Raw genomic sequence first — 24,975 nt, forward strand, 5'->3', positions numbered from 1 at the left:
GCCTGGCTGGGAATTTCCTTTGGGAAAACTCAGATATCAGTACCATTAGGTCCTTTCCTGTACACCAGTCAGGTGCCTTGGAGAAAAGTCTCTAAGTTTTCTATGGGCAGTATTCTGGGAGCTGAGTGGGGAAGAAGGAGGGGTCAGGAGCTGGGCAGGGGCTGCTTCATACTCATCATATGAACTTTCTCCTGTTTTCCCTGAAGAGCCTCCAACTCTGGACGGACTTCTCCAGGGACTAAGCCTTGTGTTTGCTGCTCATGGAGGCAAGGGAGAGGCTGTTGTCCAGCTTAGTGGAGTAAGGAGTGGATTTGTTCTTCTTTTAACAGATCCTCCTCTTCTATTCCTGTCATTCCTCCCCTTCCAGAGGCACCTGTGTTTTTAAGCTTGTTGTTTAAGCTTTTGAGCTTAAACAAGATGCTTCTGTGTCCTTCCTTACTGGGGGGGCAAGGATACAGTTTTCTTGAATCTGCTGTCAGTTAATCAGTTGGACATCTGCTTTCCAGATTTCAAAATATGATCCCCCCATTTTATTTGTCCCTTTGGGTTAAAAAAAAACCCAAATCTTCATTCTATTAGTGGAGAGTCTGAAGGAAACAGAGTTTCCATGCACATGTTCAATCCACAATGGATGACTGCTGTATTTAGACCTCTTAAATTATTTTAAATAAATAGTTTTAATATTTTGTTTTTTCTTCCTACAGATACGGAAAACTGATGTTTCAATCATTTTAAAATTAATAAATAGTACCATTGTCTAATTTGCTGGTAATTTCTGTAATGTTATATCTTTTCCATCTAGTGCTTCAAACTTTAACAGACAAAGGTGTGGATAGTGGAGAGGAAGAGAAGTGCTTGGACCTAGTTAATCCTCAAATCCAACTATATCTTGAATTATCAAGAGGTGATTGTATCCTTTTTTTTTATTTTTTATTTTTATTGTTGGGGATTCATTGAGGGTATAATAAGCCAGGTTACACTGATGATTGTATCCTTTTTAGAGGATTAATAAGTAAAAGTTGATCTCAACATTGAAGTGTTTATAGGTTGCATGTTTTTTGTTTTGTTCTGTTTTTTTTTTTTTTTTTTTTTTTTTGCTGGCATCATGAAATAGTTTGGGAAAAAACTTAAAAACTCTGCTTTTTACGGTGTCTCACCTTGGTCCTTGACCCTGTCGATAAGTGAGTAGAAGTGACAACGTAGCTCCTGAGGCTCTGACGGAAAACATGCCCATGTCCGTATGGCTTTTCTCTCTAATCAGAAGAAGAGATAGGACACTTGAGACTGTGACAGCAGTAAGGAAAGTGCAAGATTAAGTGGCACCCAAATTTCCAGTATCCAAATTTCACAGTCACACTGAAGTGTCTGATGAGAAATGACTTGCCTCTTAACAGCCCCCTACCCATCCTCTCTAGACAAGAGTAGCAATGAGGGGTGGGGTAGTTTTGGAAAGGCGTATGATATTTGCCATCAAATAGACCTAATGGGCCATGATTCAACTTCCAGCTTCATCTCTCAATAGCTGTGTGAACTTGAACCAGCTCTGTGGCCCAACTTGACTTGTCATCCGTGCTGTAAATTAAGGACAATAACTTTTTTTCCAAAGGATTAGAGACAATCCTTCTCACTCTCTTTGCATGACATCGGACATGTACCATGTGCCCAGGGAGAGGTAGCGGTTATGTTGTCATGACAATGGAAAACGTGGAGACGGCTCACAATCATATGAGTAGATTTCCTCTTGGCTGGGCTAGAGAAATAGACAATGTAGCTTGAAGATAGGGGAATCTTGGAAGAAATAAAGAAGGAAAGCAAGAAAAGTAAACAAGAAAAAGAAAGCGAACAAGCCTTCAATCGGGAATCATGTCGTCTCCTTTCTGGATAAATGGTTCCCAGAACTCTCCCGAATTAGTGAAGCAGAGAGGTGGCGAAGTAGGGCATACAATTCCCACTGCAGTCCATTAGGGTGGATCCAGTCTCCTCTGCTTCACAGAGAGCTCGTCTCCTGAGCTCTATTTAAATAGCGTGCTGAGCCTTAGTGCATGCAAACCATCATGTCCCTAGTCACTGCTAGCCAATGGCCTTTTCTTCCCCAGTAATAAACTCCAAAGCCTCCAGAAATTAACATGGAGTTAATTTTAGCAGGGACATAACAAATGAGGCTGCCCGAACTGAAGGGAGCAGGAGGGTCGACGCTATCACCTAAGTAGGACAGAGGCAGCAAATTATGTCAAGAGATCTGAAACCTCTCAGGGGTACAACTTTGGGGATGTGTGTGTGTCTCCATGTATGAGCTGTGTGTGTACATGTGTATGTTCAGCATCTGTAGACACATACATCTCTCATCACAGGCAGCTTCAGCAAGGCTGTCACAGGACAGACTGGGGAGGGAGGCAGGAAGGAAGGGGGGTAGTGTGAGACTGTGCAGACCTGAATTATAGGCAGGAGTCTGGGGTAGAGACTTCCTTCATCCCTCTCTCCTTTCTCTTCCCCCTGCCCTTGACTTTAGATTGCTTTAGATACAGAAAACTGATGTTTCTCACACTGTTTTAAACCATGAAAAGTAACAAGATTGCCTTGATCTTTTGTTCAGAAAGCCTTGAAAAATAATCCATTTGTGAAGCTGAAAACCAGGAATTAAAAAAAGAAAAAAGAAAAGGAAAAAAAAAAAAAACCAGCAAAAACCCTTGATGTTTCACTCGCCAAAACCAAAGTGTTAACTCTTGTTTCTCTTCTTTCTAAATGTCATAAAACAAGCTTCCCTGGGATAGAAATCCCTTCACTCGAAGCCACTGATTTTAACAAGAGACAGCTGCCTTACAAAGAAAGCAGTGGCACTCTTAAATGGCTTTACTTCTATTTGTTTCCAAGTGTTGGCCTCCAAGAGCAGGTTGCATTACTTTACTACCATCCACACTTTGGGGTGGCACAGAAGTTAATGCTGAAGGTGTCAGCCCGGGGAGCAATGTATGACTTCAAGTAGGAGTGCAAAATGCAGTCATTTGATTTGGGGTCAGACTTCAAGTTCTTTTAAAAGGCTGAAGCATTTATTAGAATAAGTGCAACCCATGTCCAATAAATGGGAACACATCTGGCTCTACCCCTGACACGAACCTCATAGTATTAATTATACTGATAGTTTAAAGCCGAGAAGGGAGGAGAACATTATTTATGGTGATCTTTGCTAAGTAAATCATTTTAAAAATGGCCTTCTAAATGTAATATTTCCCTTTTAAGAAGCCCTCCAGAATTAAAGGGGCTTTACAGTGGAACATGAAACATATTGCAGGGGGAGAGACAGAAGCTGTCTTGATTAATGCCCATGATTATCAGCCATGCAAATCACTTTCACTTATTAAGTCTTGTTTAATATCCTAATGACAGCTTCCCGAGCAGATTTGGTAATTCCAGAGAAAGTGACTCTGAACTAATGCCCTTTCAGCATGTTGAGAATGAGCAGTACTATAAAGAAAACCTCATTTTGCCATAATTCCTCCCCTGCTCAGGACCCTTTTCTCGGCTTCTACTTCGCAGCAGGAGACAATTAACCTTTTCAGTGCCAGAAGTGATTCCCGGCACATTCCAGCTGCGAAGGCCAGCGGGTCGGGGAAGAGGGAAGTCCTCTTTAGTCTTCACTCCCATAGAACAGTTCTAAGAAACCGGACTGCAGAGGGAGGGTTGAAAATGTAGCCGCTGGTTAGGTTAGTTGACTGGGGCGTACCTGTGGCATCTTGCATCTTTACCAGAGTCTTCTAAAATACCAACCCCAGCCAGCATGGCGTTGCTTATTCAGTTCAAATCAAGGACTTTGGCCAGAAATGTTAAGGAAAGCCTGTTCCCCTCCTCAGTGCTGGGTTTCCTTTGTGGTCTGTTAGGAAGTAGGTTTCATTGAGCTTGAAGATCTGGGAGGTTAGGATGGGGATAGAGATTTAGAGATTTGCCTTTGACTTTCTTTTTGCAGCCTTGCTCCTGTTTTGTGCACAGGGGCCACTGAGATGACGCCTGCACATGTCCTTCTGTTTGCAGATGGCTGTGCCCACCTGTGGACAGCTGGTGACCTGCTAATAGGGCTGAGGAGGGGCAGCCTTTCCCACGCCCCCTCTCAGGACCCCTTGGGGAGCCCTCCACTGGGCATCTTCCTTCACCTGGACAGTCCTGGTGGGGAAGAAGGAGGCTCTGCATTTGGGTAAAGACAAAGGTCAACCCCAGCAATCTCCTGTTTGCTTTGGTATGTAAAACAGCTCCAAACTGACCACCTGCTTAGGAACTAAAGCGACCTTCTTTTTGTCCTAAAACTGGGACAAAACCAAAGCTGAACAGGAACTCCAATGGGCCAAACATGAAACCACCTCCTTTCATAGTGTGAACACAGGAAGACTTGCTCATTGCTGATGAAAGAAAAATCGTCATTCATTTTGTTCTTCCTAAAGATTTTTAGGGCAGAGCGAGAGCTATAGGGGAGCAATGAATTCAGAAGAGAGAGGAGGCTAGCTGAGGCAGGGCTTGGAGGATGAAATGCTGGTTCTCTGTCAAAGGGGAGCACAAAGCACTGGGAACAGAATGTGGGCCACTTTGCACACACGGACCCTGGGTGGGAGAGAGGCTGTCCACGGAGACGACTCCCTTGGGGACAGAGGTGGGGGTGCCCAGGTGAACGGGGCTGACAGATGTGGGCAGGCAATGCAGGCACAGGTGGAGCATGCGTTTCAGAATCATCGGAGCCTTCAGAGCTCTTTATAATCGCAGGTTCTCAAGCTGGAATCCTACTTGATGCTTGAAGCTGCCCCACCTCTCCCCTGACACGTCTATTTTTCCTCCACATTGCCATTTTCATCTTTCAGCATGCCAGGGTCTTTACTCGCTTAGCTTGCTCATGGCTTCATTTCTGTCTCTCCTCGCCGGGATGGAAGCGCCGGGGTGAGTCTTGTTCATCCTTGTGCTCTTTGTCTAACTCATGTCATCACCGCACAACCATTTATAGTAAGACTGGTTGAACAAATGAACAAGCATGGTGGTGAAAAGGCCTGTGCTTCTCTTTGGCACGATAGAAAGGTCCTAGACTTGAAGTTGGAAAAACTAAGTCTATGCTAGCTACCCTGTGTTTAATCCACTGCAGGTTTAAGATCTGAAGACAACAGAGTTTTTTTTTTTTTTTTAAATGACAGAGTTTCACTCTGTTGCCCTGGATCGAGTTTTGTGGTGTCATAGCTCACAGCAACCTCAAACTCTTGGGCTCAAGTCATCCTCTTGCCTTGGCCTCCTGAGTAGCTGGGACTACAGGCTCTGGCCACAATGCCCAGCTAATTTTTCTATTTTTAGTAGAGGTGGGGGTCTCATTCTTGCTGAGGCTGGTCTTGAACTCTTGAGCTTAAGTAATCTACCTTCCTCAGTTTCCCAAAGGTGTTCTAGGATTATAGGTGTTAGCCACCATGCCCAGCAAGGACAACAGTTTAAACAGGGACCCAGGTGGGCTTACCCCTGCCTCACTGCTGCCTTCCAGGCCTATGCTTCCTGGAGCACGGTGGAAAGGTGGGCAGGAAATGCTTGAGAACCTATAAGGATTATATGACTTTGGGCTGTTGTTATTGATGGGAAGAGGTCTGCAGCTAGCTACTTCCTCGTATTTTAGTCTCCCCTTCATCATTCTCCTTTTCCGTATTTATTATTTTTTAATTTTTCATTTTTTTGAGACAGAGTTTCATTATGTCACCCTTGGTGGAGTGCCGTGGCATCACAGCTAACAGCAAGCTCAAACTCTTGGGCTTAAGCGATTCTCTTGCCTCAGCCTCCCAAGCAGCTGGGACTATAGGCGCCTGCCACCACGCCCAGCTATTTTGTTTCAGTTGCAGTTGTCATTGTTGTTTGGCAGGCCCAGGCTGGGATTGAACCTGCCAGCTCTGGTGTATGTGGCTGCTGCCCTAGCCACTGAGCTACAGGCACGGAGCCTCCTTTTCCATATTTAAAGCTCTCATATCCCTTTCTGTGTGGAACATCCCCTGATCATTCCAGGCCAAATTTCTTACCCCATTTTTGTGTGCTCCCCGTTCATAGTCTGATTCCAACTGGTTTTATGCCTCTCTGAATCCACAACTATAATTACTCCGCTAACATTCATGGGAATCCATTATGTGCCAGACACTGTCAAGTGTGTTATATTTATTAACTCATGTCATCATTGGACAACCCATTTTATAGATGAGAAAGCTGAGGTGACAGAGGATTAAGTCAACATGGCATGCAGCTAGGAAGTGGGGTGGTCAGGATTGGAACCGGAGCAATGGGGCTGCGGCTGTGCCCATGCGGGCTGCACAGGGCTGTGGACCCCTGAATAGCACCGTAACTGTCGGGCATGTGGACACATCTATGGAGTAGAGCAACGCTTCCCTCCTGCCTCCTCCCGAAGGGTTGTTGTGAGCAGCAAATGAGAACGGATGTGAGGGCGCTTTGTAAATGAAAAAGCACTAACTAAGCACTTAGAGGTTATTGTTCTAATTAAATATTTTTAATGTCAGTGAAAGTAGATATGTGAAGAACATAGCTAAAGAAGCATCTATGAAAATACGCACCATCTGTTCTTGGGCAGTTTTGTAAATGCTCTGTGAAATGGCTTCTAGATTTCTAGATTTCTTTTTTGACCCTCTGCCAAACTTTCAGGTTAATATTATCTGGGAATTTTTTGCGTCAGCCTCCCTCTGAATTTTGTTCTACCTTGTATATATATATATATTTTTTTTTTTTTGCAGTTTTTTTGCAGTTTTTGGCCAGGGCTGGGTTTGAACCTGCCACCTCCAGCATATAGGGCTAGTGCCCTACTCTGTTAGCCACAGGCACCGCCCCCTTGTATATATTTTTTAATTTTAAAAATTGTGTTAAAATATACATAGTATAAAACTGCCATTTTAATCATGTTAAGTGTACAGCCCAGTGGCATTAAGTACATTCAGATCACGGAGCAACCATGACCATCATCCATCTCCATAACTTTTCATCCCATAAAATAAAAACTTCATGCCCATTGAATGGTACTTCCCAATTCCCCTCTCCCCCTGCCCCTGGCAACCTCCATTCGACTCTTTGTCTTTATAAATTTGACTGCTCTAGGTACTTCATGTAAGTGGAATCATATAGTATTTACCCTTTTGTGACTGGCTTATTTCACTTCACACAATGTCTTTAAGTTTCATCCATATGTTAACACGTGTTGAAATTTCCTTCCCTTTTTTAAGGCTGAGTCCTATTCCATGGCATCTATAAACCACATGTTGTGTAGCCATTCATCTGCCAGTGGTCATTTGGGTTGTTTCCACTTTTGGCAACTGTGAATAGTGCTGCTTTGAACATGGGCTTACGAGTATCTGAGCCCTGTTTCATTTCTTCTGGGTGTATGTCTGGCAGTGGAATTGCTGGATCATATGCTAATCCTATTTTTAATTTTTTGAGGAGCCACCAAAATGTTTTTTGTAGCAGCTTCACCATTCAGCAGTAAACAAGGGTTCCAATGATTCCATGACCTCACCTACATTTGTTATTAATTGACTTTTTAGTAATAGCCATTCTGATGGATGAGAAGTGGGTCACTCTGAATCTTTGAATGGTTCAGTTTTACCTGTTTGTCTTCCATGTCTCTGAGTTACTTTTCATCTGTAAAAAAAACCCAGTTCTTGCCAGATTAAACAGACTTGATTCTGTCATCTTGAATTTCTCCATTACTTTATTTACCTACTCCTCAAATTAGATGGCCCCAAACCCTCCAAGTACTGTCTGTCCTAGGTGGTGGAGACCCTGCTGAGCAGCACCACCACAGCTTTCTAGAAGTTTAAGCATGAGTTTGATCATATAGCACAGAATTATGGTGGTCTATTATACAATAGGATAGATTATCCCTTTTCTATTAACAGCTATAGTGGAGAATACCATCATTCAAATTGTATATGACAAAAGCTGAGGCCACAGAACCCTGAAGTCGTTATTTCTGGGGATCTGAGATTTTTGGATATATGAGGGCTTGACCCTGTAGGCCCTCACTTTTAATTATTTAAATAAATCATGTCTTAGAACAGTTTTAGATTTAATATAAAGCGAGTGTAAAGAGTTCCAATAACTCCCACAGCCTGTTACTAACATCTCGAATTAGCAAGGCACATTTGCTACAATTAATGAACCAATACAGATGCATTATTATTATAAAGCCCATTGTTTATTCAGATTTTTCTAATTTCTACCTATTTTTTTTTTTTTCTGTTCTAGGCTCTCATCCAGGATACCAATACAGCATTTAGTTGTCACGTGGCTCCTCTCGATTGTGACAATTTCTTAGACTTCCCTTGTTTTTAATAACCTTGACAATTTCGAGGTGTATTGATCAGGTGTGTTGTGAACCGTTTCTCTTTTGGGATTTGTCTCTGATGATTTTCTCATGATTAGACTGAGGTCATGGCTGTTGGGAAGGAAACCCACAGAGGTAAAGCGTATTTTCATCACATCTTACCAGGGGTACAAACCATCAACCTGACTGCGCACTGTCAACCTTGATTGCCTGCATAGACAGTGTTGGTCAAGTTTCCTCTCTGTGAAGTCCCTCTTCCCACCCTCCACTTCACATGCTGTACTCTTCAAAAGGAAGAGCATCCCTATGTGCCCAGGCTGAAGGAGAGGGCAGTTTTTGCTCCTTCTCTTTGAGAGTGATAGATCTATATAAATTATTTGAAATTCTTCTGTATAGAAAATTTGTCTCTTTTCCCCCATTTATTTATCGAGTCAATTATTTTTGTATATTGGTATGATTCATGGACATTTATTTTATATGTTGGGACGTAGTTCAGAACTACTTCATTTATTTTCTTGCCTGGCTTGTTCCAGCTCTGACCATTGGAGGCTCTTTCTGTTGGCTGCTGTGTCCCCTTGATATACCCTCACATCATTGTGCCTGTGTGTTACTTGTGTGAGCTCTAACTTATTTTCCTGTACTACAAGTTGCTCCAGGCTCTCCTTGTATGTTTCCTGCCTGAGTCCTAGAATCAGCCATTCCTCTAAGGGTCCCTGGTTTCTTTAGCAGACACTAGTATTAGAAATCAAGATCTAGGTGCTAGGTATGCTTGTTGCTATCTGGGGGTAGCAGTGGGAGTGGCACACTCCCAGCTGGCCCTCAATTTTGATGACTCTTTTAGGCATTTTGGATGAAAGTACTGATAAAATTTTCACGCAGAGAGAACAGAATATAATCAACATAATTAACCTGTTCTTGGGAACTTGAGTATTTTCTTGAATGCTGGTCATTGGGCTGTGATACAGTATTTGTCTCTGTTATGCTTTGAAGACTGTCCGTACGCTGTGGTGACACACTGCTGTGCTGTTTGGATTCTGTTCTTGCTTCTTGCGATCTGTTTAATTTTTTTTCTTCTTGGTGTCTTTAAAACCCCCTCCCCATCCTCTCATTTACTGTTTATAATCTAATGTCTGCTGATAAATAAGTTTGGTCCACTTGTCCAGGAATGAAAAGCAAAGAAGTGTTCAGTAAGCCTCTGAAGTTCACTCCAGTAAATACAATAGAGCTTGTTAACACCCATGTGAGATGACTCAAAATCTTTCTTCCTTTTCTTACTCCCTGTTTCTCTGCAATGCTGGACTTAGATAACGGTACTCCTTAACTTCAATCCCACACGTGTTTTAAATGAGAACACCAAATGTACATGAGGTGCTGGTTTTTCTGTATACTTCAGTGCCCTGGACCTCAAATTAATTCTAGAGAGCTCCAAGGTACCATGTAAGGAGCAGAGGTTTGAAATTGTAGACCAGGAAGGCATTTGAGCCTTGGCTCTCTTGTTCTGTGACTCTGGCTAGACAGTCGACTTTTCTGGGCCTCAGTTGTTGGATATAAAATGAAAGAGTTAGCTGGGATGACCCTTACATTCCTTGAATGTCCTGCAACTTCAGAGTGAGCTTTATTAATCTTAGGAAAGCAATGTGATCAAATGGACTACAGAGCACGTAACCTAGGTCAGGCAGCCCACACCAAGTGACTTTCGGAGACTGTGGAAGTACCTGTCTTATAATATTTACATAATGTTATAATAAAGGAGGCACTACAAATCATGGCAGTGTGGAAGCCTGGATTGTATATAGACAATATTGAGACAGAAGAAAATCCAAGAGACTATCTCTGTGATTAGGGGTAAGAAAGGTCTTAAACAAAATTTTAAAACATAAACTTTATGACCAAAAAAAAAAAAAGATGGAATCAATTCTATCAATATTAGATGTATGCCAGCAATATGGATGGATCTGAAGTGGGAAAAAAGTAGAAAAGAGGATATGATATGCAGCAATACCATTTGCAAAATTAAAAACATATTCATATGAACCAGCAATATACAGTCTATAAGAACACATTCAAATAAAAGGATAGCTTTTAAGAAGTTTCCTATGGAGAGGAGAGGGAATAAAGGTGGAATAAAAGGGAATATATACTTAAGTAAACAAAAACAACCAGAGAAAGGCCTCCCATGGTTGATGTTCATGTGAGTTATATGTGTATACACTCGAATGTGCATATATTTTTATTATATGTTTGCATAAATATCACTCTCCCTAGACCGAGAGTTCCCAGAAGGCAGGAATTAGTACTCAGCACACAACAGGCATTTATATCGGTGGGATGAGTGAATGGATGGGCATGGATTATCGCTGTAACAGGTACTTCCCTGGAATTTTGTGGTGATAACACGAAACAACAGGCATAAATTTTACAAACTGCAGTCCTGGAATTTTCCTTAGAACTCCTCTGGTCCTAGCTGCTGACTCACAGGGAAGCTTTCTCCAACCCAACATACCAAGTACTTCTGAAAGGACCTCCCAAGATCCTACTAAGTTCTGATGGAAAATTCTCTCTTAAAATTTTGTTTAAGACTTTTCTTATCTGTTTGGCCAGCTCTGGGTCAGCTGGCAGATATTTAAATAGATAATTCCTTCTGATCCACCAAAGGACAAGAGGTGCTTTGAACTCTGGCTGGAGAAGAACTCAAGTTGATCATGTCTGTATCCCAAACCTGTTGCTATAGCACTCAAAATAAATGCAACACAGGGCAAACACAGGAGGGAACAGAGATAGCCATATGTGCAAATTGGTGATTGATTTCCCAGCCAGCTGACAGCCATAAACCTTCCCAGCTGTGGATTGTGAGCAAACACCTTTGTGAAAGGAGGGAAAAGGTTTATTTCCATTGTTGTGGAGTCCAGTTGAACCTTGACCTTCTTCAAACTGTCCTTATTTGATCAGTGTGAGGTACCAGGGCCAAATAAGTAACAAAATGCCATGGACCAGCCATCTAAAACCATCCACCTCAGAATGAGGTAGAGAACAATAATTCTACTGTAAGGAAAGTCATAAACCTGTGTGGAGTTTATTCTGGGTCTTCTGAAAGCACCTCACGTAGTTAAACAAATAGTGGAGGCAATTTCTTTATCCCCTTTGATTCACTTTTAAATGAAAAGTGGTCCCATTTTGGGACCATAATTATAGTCCCATTTTGACCATAATTAAAGAGTAAACACACCAAATAGAATTTTAAGCATTGTACCTGTTTCTGATGCAACCTGATGGGGTCAGGCCTAAGAAAGAGAGAGCCTTACCAGCAAAGTGAGTGTTGTGTGGCTGTTACCTACCATGCTAACAGCCATCCTGGTTACAGCTGTGAAGAGTAGGGTGGCCAACAGCTTTGAGTTAACGGAAACTCTAGGACTAAAGGAAACTTTTGTAAAGCACTGAGCACTCAGGAGACATTAGGCAGGTGCAAGTGTCCACATGTGTCCACACCTCCACCGTGCACCAGCAACCTGCCACCCATAGGAACTGCAGAGCTAAAAGCAAAGAAAGGGAAAGGGGAAAGTTAAACTTGGAAGCAGAAAGAAAAAAGTACAATTTTGATATTGTGCAATTCAGATTAGCTGATTATATGTGTACTGTTCTGCTGCATATTTAGGTTTTTTTTTTTTTTTTTAAGGAAGAATATAGGTTTCTCACATTAAAAGCTTCTATAGGACCCAAGAATGAATATAGGAAAGATACATCAGTAGAGAAAAAAGGCAGCATTAGTAAGGCGTTTATTTCCAGGAAGACAAAAAATATGTCATAGTGAAAAAGGGATTGAAGGCAATGAGTTCCTAAGCATTCAGAGAGCCTCCTCTCCCTCCCCCATCTTGGCGTTCTGAGGGATAAGGATAATCTACTACAACCTCATGGGCTTCTTGTCTCCACGCTCTCTTCAATTTACCCAGGAGATCACTGCAAAATTATTTCTCCTAAATAATCCCAATATGTAATGCTTCCTTGTTCACTATTCTTCCATGGTTCTCCTTTGTCCACTATATAAAAATATAGAATCATTACTTGAGATTTCAAAGGAATCGCTACTCCTCAATTTTGATGGCATTTCCTTTTCTGGCTCAATACATATTTCTCTATCCTTTATAAATGACCTGCTTTCCATTGCCAGAGGGAATCTCATATTTCTCCCTAGAGTTTCTTTGTTCCTGCTCTGTTTTCCTGATTGGTGCCCACCTCCCACAAGCTCCAGCTCTGGTATGAATTCTTGCTCATCTTTGAAAGCCTGTTTCAACTATTTCTGATAACTGCAATCTATCCTAGTGGTTTTTATCTTATGGCATCAATCACATCTTCCCTTGCATTGCATAAGGTAACTTCATATTTTATCTTCTCTATTAAACTGACTACTTCTTGACTAGACTTTTCATATTTGTTTTCCTTTTCTTTCTTTCTCTCATATTTTTTATTGTGAAAAGTAGCACATATTTATAAAAGTGTACACAAGCCAAATGTAATGCTTAATAAATTATCACAAAGAGAATGGCAAGTAACCAGTACCCAGGTCAAGAAGTAAAACATTGATAGAAGTCCCAATCACTTGCCCTTCTGACTGGTTTCTGCCATATTCACTTGACTCTCTTTCTTAACACCTGCCACAGAGGTCTGGGCTTGGTGAATGGTTGAGAAATGCCTGAAGGATAAGTGAACAGATGATGAGTAGGTATAGCCTAAAGAAATATCAGCTAGCTTAGTGGTTATCATGAGAAGAAGGGTCCAAATTTCATCCCCCTACCTAATGGTGGATCAGAAGTCCCTTCATGAATGCAAAGTACATATTCTTGGACCACAGTTGTTATTTAAAGAAAACCTCCAGGGTGAAGAGCACTCAGCACCATGGGATCCAAGTAAGTCTTGGGGAGGGAAAGGGGCTTCTTTGCTAAGGTGTATTTTGAGCAGTTGGAAAGTTAGAGAGAAACAGTGTCTCCCTTTAGGGCTTCTTTTAGGATCCTAAAAAAGTCACCAAGGCACCTGATTCTTGGTAACAGCATCAGGGAAAAGTTCAGGTTGGAACTGAGCTCTCAGTAAAGATTCTGAGGTCAAATCCAATTTTCAGGATTTCTTGGAAGCCCCAAGGTGGAAGAGTATCTGGAATGATTCAAGGGTAATAAAACCAGGGAAAGTAATAGCCTCTCATGCCGTCTTGTTGCTGTGACCAGTCACCTCCTCAATATTTATGTTGGGATTTTTATCTCTGAATTAGAGAGGCATTATTTGTGCACAGGCTGTTAAAAACAGTTCTGAGGGAAACACACCTCCAGCTGCTTCCTCCTGTTTTCCATCTGCTGCATTTAGGCGTCTTTGTATGCATTTAACTGTTGCTTGTCGTGTAATTGGGATTTTCTGAGGGGGGGGGGGAATTCCCTAAGGGCAGGTCGTGAATTCAGTCGATCTGAAAGAGATTATCTTGGTTAGTCAGTAATAACCATTAAACTTCAGAGCAATAAAATAAGCACCAAGTCACTTCAAGTTTTAAGAGTGAACTTGCTTCAGTCATATCTTTGTATTTCTGTATTTATGCACCAGCTACTCTTTCTCCCATTTAATCTTAAATATGTAAATCCTCAATTTATCTGGAATTACTTAGTGAAAGGCTGATGTGTGAGTGTGGCAGATTATAATATTCTATCACCACCCCTGATCCTCTTTACCTCTTATTCTTTTCATAGCAGATCAAAAAGCTGTGTGCGTGCCACAAGAATATATTATTTTAAGAGACTTGGACTTAGAAATTGATTTCCTTGATGAGAAAAAGAAAAGTCTCCTTCTGACCCAGAGGGTCACTTTATAATTCTGTCACTCGACATCAAAAAAGCCTTTTTTTTTTCCTTTTAGGAGACAATGAGAATATTTCTGAAAGGGAATTAATTTTTCAGCTGCAGTAAAAACAGTGACTTGCAGACTTAGGCACTGCGAGAAGAGTGGTCCTATTCAGAATATATCTCCTGTGATTAGAACAAGCTTCTGATATGTTTTAGGGTCAGGCAGTTTAGATGGAGATTGGGATTTGTACCATAGGATGAAACTGATATTTTATTGATGATTTTAAGGCTTAAGCTAGAGTCTGTCTCTCTCTCTCCTCTTTCTCTTTTGTAAAGGGATTTCACGGCTTTCAAATATATAATAATGATGGTTTATGGGAGCAGGCGATCCTCCTTGTGTGTGGATTTAAATTAATAGGCTATTAAACAGCACGTGATTTTCATCATTGTCTGATAAGTTCGACTCACAACACTTTTCTTTGCATTTCAGGAATGCCTATCCTGCGGCACATTTGATCCACCTGGAAGATTTCATGAATTACTCATACCCCTGCTTTCTGGAAATTTGGACTCAATTGATCTGGGGCCCAGGCCTCAGTATTTTGAAGCTTCCCTAAGTGATTCTAATGAACAGCCAGGGTTGAGAACCACTGAACTATGGTAAATTCTTTTTTTTTTTTTTTGAGACAGAGTCTCACTCTGTCACTCTGTGTAGTGTGCCATGGCAATGTAGCTGGCAACAACCTCAAACTCCTGGGCTCAAGAGATTCTCCTGCCTGTTACCCCAGTAGCTGGAACAGGTGCCTGCCACAGTGCCTGGCTAGTTGTTCAATTTTTAGTAGAGACAAGGTCTCACTCAGGCTGGTCTTGAACTCTTGATCTCAAGCAATCCACCCATCTTGGCCTCTCAGAATGCTAGGATTACAGGTGTGAGGCAAGGCACCTGGCCAACTGCAGTAAATTCTGAAATTTGTACCATAGATACAATGCCATACACATGGCATTCTATTACTATGAAGAATCTGTTACAAGGACCTAATATTTGCATTTCTAGAGTCCTCTGTTTGCATACATAAAGGTATTATTCCAATTAATTATTGTTTTACATTTATAATTGACAGGTACAACATCATCGGTAAACAAGAAGAATAAGTTCTAGTGTTCTATTACACAGCAGGACGAGTGTAGCAAATGACAGTGCAGCATGTATTTCAAAATATCTAAAAGAAGAGATTCGAGACGTAATCACCACAAAGGAATGGTACGTATTTGCAGTGATGGATATGGTAATTGCCTTGATCTGCTCATAGAGATGTTTTTGATTTCTAATCTTTTTACTAATTTGAAGCTTCAGAGCATCTACTCAAGCCACTCAAATTAATATTGTAGTCTTCGTTTTACTGATGGATAGAATGAAGTTAGAAAAAAAATTCTCAATTCAAGAAATATATATGTGTGTTTGTGTGTATGTTATATCTACATTCATGTATACTAAAATTAAAATTAGTATGTGATTAAGTGTTAGCAAAATAGTGGAATTTAAGATTCTTTCTGAAAGGTGTCAATGGTGGTGCCCAGAGACAAGGCTGCAGAAGAGATGTTCAAACCAGTTTAACTGATAGGGGAGGGGGTCACCCTTTAAGCTTCGTCTAAAATTATCTCTGCCACAGAGGCCAGAAATTCCACCATTAGAGATTCATTTCTTAGTTTAAAGTTTGACAACTTAGTTGGCTATTTATAAAAATCATTTGATTCCCGAGGAGATGCAGAAAGTGCCTGGGACCCTAGTAAGAAAGAGTGTGGCAAATTCTTCTGGACATGATGTGGTGGAGAAAGGCCAGGCCAGGCCCGGCCTCGAGGGCATGTGACCTGTGCCATACTTAGAAGGACCTTGCACTTTGTTTAATGCCCTGCTCTCATCACCTTGAAATTCTTCATTTTTTCACACCAGATTTTTCTTTTAATAAATAAAAACCAAAAGCCCCCTGTAGTCACCAATTGATCAAACAGTCCAAGCACCACTAATTCAAAAAGCTCCAAACTGCAATTTGAGCAGAGACATGACATTCCCGGAGCATCACAGACTCGGATGCTCAATCCATATGTCAATACATTGGATTATTTTGCAATATAAAAAGATTGCAATGTTCTTTCTTGGGATAATGTGTGTTATTTAATGGCACGTAGTAATCTATGGGTCTCTAATTCTTTTTTTTTTTTTTTACATTTCCAATTCCAAAGTTAATTTTTTAAATTTAATTTAATTAATTTATTTTTTATTGTTGGGGTTTCATTGAGGGTACTATAAACCAGGATACACTGATTGCATTTGTTAGGTAAAGTCCCTCTTACAATCATGTCTTGCCACCAAAAGGTCTTGCCAACAAGGCCCCACCCCTCTCCCTCCTTCCCTCTTTCAGCTCTTCCTTTCCCCCACCATGTCCTTAATTGTCATTAATTGTATTAATGATATCAAAATTAATCACATCAAAATTGAGGACATAGGATTCATGCTTCTCCATTCTTGTGATGCTTTACTAAGAATAATGTCTTCCACTTCCATCCAGGTTAATACAAAGGATGTAAAGTCTCCATTTTTTAAATGGCTGAATAGTATTCCATGGTATACATATACCACAGCTTGTTAATCCATTCCTGGGTTGGTGGGTGTTTAGGCTGTTTCCACATTTTGGCAATTGTAAATTGAGCTGCAATAAACATCATAGTGCAAGTGTCCTTATGATAAAAGGATTTTTTTCCTTCTGGGTAGATGCCCAGTAATGGGATTGCAGGATCAAATGGGAGGTCTAGCTTGAGTGCTTTGAGGTTTCTCCATACTTCCTTCCAGAAAGGTTGTACTAGTTTGCAGTCCCACCAGCAGTGTAAAAGTGTTCCCTTCTCTCCACATCCATGCCAACATCTGCAGTTTTGAGATTTTGTGATGTGGGCCATTCTCACTGGGGTTAGATGGTATCTCAGAGTGGTTTTGATTTGCATTTCTCTAATAGATAGGGATGATGAGCATTTTTTCATATTTGTTAGCTATTCATCTGTTTTCTTTAGAGAAGGTTCTATTCATGTCTCTTGCCCATTGATATATGGGATTGTTGGCTTTTTTCATGTGGATTAATTTGAGTTCTCTATAGATCCTAGTTATCAAGCTTTTGTCTGATTCAAAATATGCAAATATCTTTTCCCATTGTGTAGGTTGTCTCTTTGCTTTGGTTGTTGTATCCTTAGCTGTACAGAAGCTTTTCAGTTTAATTAAGTCCCATTTGTTTATTTTTATTGTTGTTGCAACTGCCATGGCAGTCTTCTTCATGAAGTCTTTCCCCAGGCCAATATCTTCCAGTGTTTTTCCTGTGCTTTCTTTGAGGATTTTTATTCTTTCATGCCTTAAATTTAAGTCCTTTATCCATCTTGAATCAATTTTTGTGAGTGGAGAAAGGTATGGGTCCAGTTTCAGTCTTTTACATGTGGATATCCAGTTCTCCCAATACCATTTATTGAATAGGGAGTCTTTCCCCCAACGTATGTGAAAAAATCCTGTATAGCTAACGCAGTTCTTAGTAATAAAAATAAAGCTGGGGGCATCACCATACCAGATTTTAGGCTGTACTACAAAGCCATAGTGGTCAAGACAGCATGGTACTGGCACAAAAATAGAGACATAGACATTTGGAATCGAATAGAAAACCAGGAAATGAAACTAACATCTTACAACCACCTAATCTTCGATAAACCAAACAAGAACATACCTTGGGGGTCTCTAATTCTAAGAAAAGTCAATTGATCCATCTTGTGAAGACACTTGAAATAGGTTTTATAATAAAGACAACTAATATCTTTTAACTATTATTTGCATTTGTTTTGTGTTGTATCTATTCCCAGGCCTTAAGTTTTTGCTTCTTCAGTTTCTTCTGGGATATCTTTTTCTTTTATGCTGCCTCTTCTTCTCGTTGTGGAACCATTTGTTCCTTTTCAGTAAGGCTCATCTCAATGTGGCAGGGGGAGCTCATGGATGGGGTAATGTGGCCGTGAGCTCTGTAAGTTCAGTGACCCATCTTGGGTGCTTTGTTCACCGGCTATGCTCAGTGACCAGAGAATTTACATCTAACCCCTTAAGTTCAGCATTACTCACTCTTTGTGCTTTTAAGCATGTGTAGCAAAAATTCAGCACTCTTTTTGGGCCACCGACCCTATGTTCAGCCCCACTGTTTGGCCTGGGCACCTACCAGCTCCAAGATTGTTACATTGAAATGGTACACACTGTTTCTTCAAAGTAACATCTTTCAGATACTTAGTGGCTTTTCATAAATTCATACTCTTAATGGCCTGAGCAGTTTCACGTGTGTTCTTAAAATGAACATGAGGATTTGAACCTCTTGACTTGCATGACTTTGTGGGGTTTTCTGGGTCAAGTGAACAGTGAACCGTTTTCACAGATCACCTCGGGCCACTTAGAGCAAGAGCATCTTGACATTTTTTAAAGCAATTTTTAACAAGGGTCCTGCAGGTCCTGGGCGTGGCCTCCACAAGATACATTGTCCATTGCTCTCTAGTATGGCCTCTGCCAGGGACTGAGTGAACCCAGAAAGAGGTGTTTGAGAACTGTGAGGCCATGGCAAGGCTGACATCCCCGTGGTTGTAAGTAATCAGGAATGAGGGGCTTGAGCAACACCTGCTATTTTCTTGGGTTCTCAGGAGGGTGACTTGGTGCAAAGTGTACTCTGCAATGATAGGGACTGTCATTCCTTTGTAAATATTTAAGCATATCTAAGAGCTGCCTATATGCCAGGTGCTAGACAACCAGTGGGGACATCACAGGAAGGCTTCACGGTCACAGAGTGCTGTGGTATGCAATGTCCGAGGGGCTGTGGGAACACAAAGGCACCGGACTCAGCCTGCCGGGGGCAAGGAGGCAGGATGTTCAATGAAAGGCTGGAAGGTAACTCCTAATTAGTCGTGTCCAGAGGAGGAAGTACAGTGTCCTAGACCAGTGGTTCTCACCCTTCCTAATGCTGTGATGTATTTTCATTGTTACAAAAGGGTTGCGACCCATAGGTTGAGAACCGCTGTCCTAGACAGAGGGAACGTCATGTGCAAAGGCATGGGGCAGATGACAGAAAACTATGCATCAGGGGGAGTAAAATGAAATTCCACGTGGCTGGAAATGCCAAGGAAAGGCATGTTAAGAAATTACTTAGGAATAGTAATAGAGCAAGGTCATCAATGGGGCTTCTAAGTCAAAAACAAGCACAGTTACCGTTTCACCAGACCACAGAACTATGGGTTTCGCACGCGTCATTGTCATTTCATCCTCAAAAGTGGCTTCCTGGTAGGTCTAATTGTTAACTCCACTTTACAGAAGACGAAACTGAGTCTTAGACTGGGTAACATGCCCAAGGTCACACAGCTCCTCTGTTACAGTATTAGGATTCAAATGCAGATATGCCTCTGCACAAGGGCCGAGTGAGTCCTAAATCACTGTGTCACATACTTAAGAGATTTGAGCTTTAACTTAGAGAAATGAAAAACTATTTAAAGGATTTTAAGCAGAGGGGGATGTGAAGGGCCATGGATTTTAGAAAGACAGTTTTGAGTAATAGCACTCAGATACGTTCAGTGACTTTGCGGCTCATTTTGTCAGTTAGTGGACTATCACTCTGCCTGCCTCCTCCTCTTGCTTATGTTTCGGAGACTGAAAGAGACAAAGTAACCCAAACTGGCCACCTTAACTTCTAATGTGAAGGTTTGGCTAAAGTGAAGTGGGGGAGACCGTGGAAACCTGAGGCTGGGTGTGAAGTTCCCCATCTGTTTAAGGTAGTTTGGCCTCATCGCAGAGCATGAGCGGTTTATTGTAGGTCAATATACGTAAGACAATAAATAAAATGATTCCAAATGGTAATTTCCATTGTGAAATTAAGTCCTAGAGCCCCTCACAAGATTCAGTAAAAAATAAACACACACGCATACAAAACAAAACACCACAGACCTGTCTGTTCACGTGTGATCTCGCCCTGGTCGCCTTTGGCTTGTATACAGGGTGCACTCTGCTGGCTCTTCCTTTCCAAACCTCCCTGGCCTTCTCCATCCACCTGCCCGGTCCGCTCCCTAGGCTTTTTCACAGGGCCTATTGTCTTCTCCGCCCAGGAAAATTGCACGATCGAGTGGAAAGTGCTCTGGAGTCTGCCAGGCAGGGGATTTGGACCTCAGGGATCTTCGGCCCCAAAGGCTCTTAGAATCTGTGTCCTCATCCATCAGAAAGGGCAGATTTGCTGGGGACTAAATGAGACCAAAGATTTCAGAGGACTTGATCTCTCGTGGGTCACCTGTTGATTTCTGTTCCTTCCTTCCCAGTTAGAGATCAGTTCAAGTGACTTGCCCACCCAACGTTTCTCTCACATCCCACCATCTGATGCCGTGAACGTCTCTGCTGCAGGCTTCTCTTACTCTCTGTCCTGATGCTAATGCCTGGCTTTGCCAATGATTCACTTCTTCTGATAGACTTGTTAGGAGTCTTCCTGGTGAGGCTTGGGTGGAGGGACAGAAACTAACTTTTTTGAACCATTCCAGTGTTCCCTACAGGGCGGGAAAGGCACAAATGTAGCATTCTTGGCCGGCAGGTGGAAAGGGCACACACGGTGTGCAGGAAACAGAATGACCTTCCACCATTAATGCTAGTGAGGTCACGGCCAGAATTCCTTAAGCTTTTTATTTTGTGCTTATTCAGGGATAGTGCTGTGCTCACGGCTTAGTTATCAGTTAATGTATCGCCATTCTCGAATTCCTAGAAAGCTTGTTGAAATACAAGCTTACTGTACTTCATCCCCGAAAAGGCAGATGTGGTTACACTTGATTTTTATAGAAGAGCCCTCAGTAAATCTCTCAGGATATGAGGCTCCTATTAACTCCAAACATAGAGAAGGCAAATATTTTCTTTCTTTCTTTTTCTTTCTTTCTTTCTTTCTTTCTTTCTTTCTTTCTTTCTTTCTTTCTTTCTTTCTTTCTTTCTTTCTTTCTTTCTTTCTTTCTTTCCTTCTTTCCTTCTTTCCTTCCTTCCTTCCTTCCTTCCTTCCTTCCTTCCTTCCTTCCTTCCTTCCTTCCTTCCTTCCTTCCTTCCTTCCTTCTTTCTTTCTTTCTTTCTTTCTTTCTTTCTTTCTTTCTTTTTGGACATAATGCTATTGGAGAGGAGAAACCAAAAAGGGGAGAAGGGAAGGAAAGTTCAGCTGTTCAGCTGACTGTCTGACTGGGCTGGGTCTACAGCAATCACAACCACAAGCAGAAAAGGCACTAATGATCACACACAGCGGCCCTCACCAGGAGCCAGGCACAGTCGGATGCCTTACCCATTGGAATTCTTATTATCCTCCTAACAATTTAAGAAGTAGGTACTGTTCTCCCCACTTTGCAGGCGAGGAAACTTAGGCACAGAGAGTGTAAGTAATTTGCCTAATTTTACTGAGCTACAAACGGCAGAGCCATGATGGGGCTCTGTGCTGCTCTAACATAGAACCATGAGTTCCTAGAGGGAGGAAAACCAGGGTTTCGTCGATCATTTCTCTAATCGGCTCAGCCCTACTTGTGCCCCGAGTGAGGATGACGCTGATGTACGTGAAAGCCCTTGGCATAATGCTCCACACTTCCCAGGCAAGGTCTTCCTCTCTTTGTTGTGCTCCACCCCTGTACCCTTAGGACTGTCATCAATAACCCAGGAAAGTTCTTTTTTGTGTGTGAACCAGGACATGGCCTCAGAATGCTGTAGGAAACTACCTCCAATAGCTGACAGCCGGCTTGGAGGATGAAACCTGTTTGTTATGCTTGTCCTAGCCCACGGGGCTAGAGATCATGTCATATTTGCATTTAGCATCACGTATAGTACTTAGCATATAGTGTGCCTTCCATAAATGAATGACTCCATGAATGACTACTTAGGGAACTCAAGCACATTTGCACTTACCATATGGATTCTACTATGATGCTGATTAAAACCAATGGTTTTAATCAAGGCAGAATATCTTCTTTAAACACAAGGATTAGCCTCTATGAAAAGAGAAATGTAAACAGGATTCTAATTAGAGAATTTACTAATTATTCTTCCCTGCTGAGGACATTAGCTAGGGTTTAGTCTTTAGCTGTGACAGCCATACGACTTTCTCTTTATCTCCAGAAAGGGAAAAATTGACTGGAAAGATTCATTTCAATACCCTGATTCCTTTCCCTCTCTCTTTCACCCTCAAAAAAAAAAAAAAAAAAAAAAGATATTCCAGCATGAAAGATCACAGACTCAGCCCAAAACAGTGGAACCAGGTTGACAGCATTCAGGAAACCTCACACTCCTGGAGCCCCAACTGCTGAGGCAAAGATAAATCGGCAGGAAGATTTCTTTGGAATGATGTGAATTTAATGAATCATGAAAAATATCCCCAGCTGTTCTTAAATTTAAGGGAGATTGAGTGATAACAAAAGATAGTTTCCCTTCCTCTTAGATGTAGGTTGGAGCGGAAAGAGCTGTGGTTAAAAAAAAAAAAAAATCCCTGAGGCCGAAAGCTTGCCTTTTCTTTTCCATCTTCTCTATTGTTAAGGGGAAAAAAGCCGTCTGCAGTCAGCAGCCACTGAAGGGCATGATGAAGAGTGTTTGCTATCACCAGACTTGAAGAATTCTCTGATTTCAAAGGTCACGCAGGCAAACATTTAGAAATGAGGGGCAATTCTCTCACCCCCTTCCCACCCTAACCCTCAGCGTCCTTACATCTCATTCAACCCCTTTATTAATACATGGATGTACTAAAATTAAAAATAATAATCCCTCCTTTCCTCATCCCAGCTGTTGCAACCCTCGCTACCTCAGCCCTGGAAACCCTCATTAACCCATTGATTTGTGTGATTCTCCCAGGCCTGTCCTCCGCTGGGAGGGCTCAGCCAGACCATGGTGGGTTTGGCCAAGCTTCAGGGATACCTAACTCAGATCTTAAAGTTATATGGCTGGAGAGTTCTAAGGAGGGTTTGAAGGACATGAACAATTTCCCTTCTTTTATCCTTTTTTCCACTCCAGCTTTTGCCTTGGCTGATATGGTCCCTTGAATATGCCATGAATTGCTCCAGGAGGGCAGGTCCTGGACACAGTGTCCAAGTGCTGAGGTTACTGGGAAAAGCAAGTGGGTAGCTGTGAAGGTCGTGATGGAAAGCCTGTTCACCTCTGCTGCCCTGGGGACTTTCACCTCTCTTTAGATCAGTGGTTCTCAACCTTCCTAATGCCGCGACCCTTAATACAGTTCCTGTGGTTGAGAACCGCAGCTTTAGATCAATTCTCCTTTTTTTTCAAGGGGTGGGGGGAAGGCAAGCATCATGACTGCCAGCAAAATTCTTTCCTCCTTAAGGCAGTTTTTAATTTCTGAGTACAGGTGAGAGAAGTATTTGAGAGATAGAAATGATGGTCTCTCTGTATAACCACTACAGGGAAATCAGAGAGTAGCCTGTATAGTGATGATGACGATATTGTTAAATATTCATGACAAGCAATAAAATTGGGGACTTACAGTGTGCTAGGTACAATATCAGTTGCTTCCCATATATAACACATTAAATACATACACACACACACAGCCAAAGACCTCTAAGAAGTTGATAATTATAATCACTTATTGAGCAAACTGGGCTTGGTGAGATTTTTAGCAAGAAGAAAATGTACTTTTCCCCACAGCTCTATCTAAATGCTGTTGGATCACTTTCCTTCTTACTGGGTAGTACATTGGACACATCTACAGCTTTCTTTGTAATTTTTCCATCTGAAAAATAATCTCAATCAAGAAATACTGGCAAAAGGACAGGCACATAGATAAATGGAACAAAATAGACAACCCAGAAATAGCCTCATACAAGTACAACAGATTGATTTTTGACAGAAGTTCAATGGAAGAAGGAGAGTGTTCTCAGCACAGTGTTGAAGCAATTGAACATCTGTAGGCAAAAAAAAAAAAAAAAAAAAGACCCTAAACTTTATTCCTTATGCAAAAATTTACTCACAGTGGGACTGTAGACTTAAATGCAAACTATAAAACTTAGAAGAACACTGAACATTTTTGAGATCAAGGGCTTTGGAAAGAGTTCTTAGACATGATACCAAAGCATGATTCATAAAAGGAAAAAAAAAAAAGATAAACTGGATGAAAAAAAAAAACTATATACTGGGAGGAAACATTTGTAAGCTACGGGTCTGAAAATGGACTAGTGTATTGAATACATGAAAAACTCTCAGTACTCAACTTCTTTAAAAAAGCAAATAAGCAGTTCAAATATAAAATAGACAAATGGCATGGAGAAAGAAAGCTTTCACCGAAGAGCATCCACAGCTGATAAATGAGGGTGTGAAATGATGTCCAGACCACTTAGCCTTCAGGGAATAAAAATGAAGATCATAACAAGATTTCACTATACACCTGTTAGAGCAGCTGAAATGAAAAAGGCTCCATTGGAAATGAATACTGCAAAATTCTCACAAGAATACAGAGAATCTGAATCTCTTAGACATCGCCTGGAGGGAATTTAAAATGCTACAGCCACTTTAGAAAATTGTTTGGCAGTTTCTTTAAAAGAAAAAAAGGTAAACATATATCTACTAAACCACCCAACAATCACCCTTCTTATGACCACACACGACCTGGGCTTGGTTGTTCCCGGTAGCTTTATTTGTAATAACCGACACTGAAACCACCATGTCCACAATGAGCGAATGCTTAAATAAAAGCATTCGGTGCATCCATTACCACACACACGTCTCTGCAATGGAAAGGGACAGTCTACTGATACACGCAAAAACTTGGATAGATCTCA

General features: G+C 41.4%; 1 long non-coding RNA gene across 1 annotated transcript in view; it reads left to right on the plus strand.

The window, feature by feature from the left end:
* Positions 1-815: 815 nt before the first annotated feature.
* The window catches only part of LOC128597020 (uncharacterized), a 33,931-nt gene continuing 9,771 nt past the window's right edge, over positions 816-24,975 (plus strand). Inside the window, exons 1-3 of the long non-coding RNA XR_008383190.1 lie at positions 816-904; positions 14,633-14,802; positions 15,264-15,403. This is a non-coding gene — a long non-coding RNA (uncharacterized LOC128597020). The remainder of the gene's footprint in view (positions 905-14,632; positions 14,803-15,263; positions 15,404-24,975) is intronic.

Source organism: Nycticebus coucang, chromosome 10, assembly GCF_027406575.1.
Source record: "Nycticebus coucang isolate mNycCou1 chromosome 10, mNycCou1.pri, whole genome shotgun sequence".
NCBI classification, from domain to species: domain Eukaryota; kingdom Metazoa; phylum Chordata; class Mammalia; order Primates; family Lorisidae; genus Nycticebus; species Nycticebus coucang.